Source organism: Myotis lucifugus, unplaced genomic scaffold, assembly GCF_000147115.1.
Source record: "Myotis lucifugus unplaced genomic scaffold, Myoluc2.0 scaffold_79, whole genome shotgun sequence".
Taxonomy (NCBI): Eukaryota; Metazoa; Chordata; class Mammalia; order Chiroptera; family Vespertilionidae; genus Myotis; species Myotis lucifugus.
Genome location: NW_005871127.1, coordinates 2624836 through 2626466, shown reverse-complemented (window position 1 = coordinate 2626466; position 1631 = coordinate 2624836).

Sequence of the window (1631 nt, the reverse complement as noted above, 5' to 3'; positions counted from 1 at the left end):
ATTGTTTGTTTATGATCTACTAGAGGCCAAATGCACAAAGGTTCGTGCAAGAATGGGTCTTCCTTTCCCTGGCTGCTGGCACCGCCTTCACTTAGGACCAGAGCCACCTTTCTGCCTTCTTTCTGGCCCGGAGCCACCTTTCCACCTTCCCATGCTGCCCAGAGGCCCCTGGCCGCTCGCCACCTGTGTATGCAAATTAACCCTCCATCTTTGTTAGGTTAATTTGCATACTCACTCCTGATTGGCTGGTGGGCGTCGTGAAGGTATGGTCAATTTGCATCTTTTTCTTTTATTAGTGTAGATGTATTTTAAAATACATGAGTTCACACCTAACTCTCTAATTACAGTCCAATATCATAGGTTTTAGTCTCATTTTTTCTATTTTCATTCTTGTAACATCTTTCTTTGAAAGTGATATACTTAAATATCAATATCCTTTTTATACACTTTTATATACAGATATACATTTATACATTTGATCAATATCCCTGTGAATCTACCTTCTCCATCACCAATACCATCCCCAGAAGTGCCTTCATCACCCTGATTATCTAGCATTTATATTAACATGTCATGACCAAACTCTCAATACTATTATTGAAATATATATTTAAATATATGTCATTGACTACTACAGATACTACATAAAATGTCAGTTTTGTGTTCTCAGGTTGATACTCCTAAAATGTATCACTTACTTTGTAGAGTTTTGAATCACTTATTGAATTAGCAATTAATAAACATAATATGATATTCATGATCCTTTTTGAGAATGTCTAGGTTGTCACCTTATTAAAGAAGGTGTTGAACTAATTCCTGATGGAGGTCAGGAATGGTGTAGATCATAAGATGAGAAATTAGGCTGTCTCATGGTTAATACAAAGTTCAGAAATACTGCCAGACATGTCAATCACTAGGGATGAAAGGCAGTAGATCATTACTCATAATCACTTTTCATATGACTTCTTGTTAGATTTAGTTTTAGGAATGGATTATCACCCACCTAAAAATATCAAGAAGTTTTCTCTTCACCCCAAAGCTCCATAGGTTGAATTCCATTAATGTAATATATAAATTCACATTTATTATGAAAATAGGATATACTATAAAGGGTTCTCTGATATAATATCAAATCTTTCTAGCTGTCACTTCTGTGCTACTTAATATATTACAAAGAAAAATTGTTTCTGCATATAACCTAGCCCAAGACATATAACTATCTGAAGTTCTGGAAATAATTTTTTTTTTAAATATATTTTATTGATTTTTTACAGAGAGGAAGGGAGAGAGATAGAGAGTTAGAAACATCGATGAGAGAGAAACATCGACCAGCTGCCTCCTGCACATCTCCCACTGGGGATGTGCCCGCAACCCAGGTACATGCCCTTGACCGGAATCGAACCTGGGACCTTTCAGTCCGCAGGCCGACGCTCTATCCACTGAGCCAAACCGGTTCCGGCGGAAATAATTTTTTGTGTGCTTAGCAATATCAACTAAAAGCTGAAAAAACTAATTGTATGGTTTAAATTACTTAACGGAATTTCTTGTATATTCTGAACTTTAAGTTTCATAGTACATCTTGTAAGAAAGTAATCGTGCAATTAATAATTCATTTATTACTCCTTGTATCT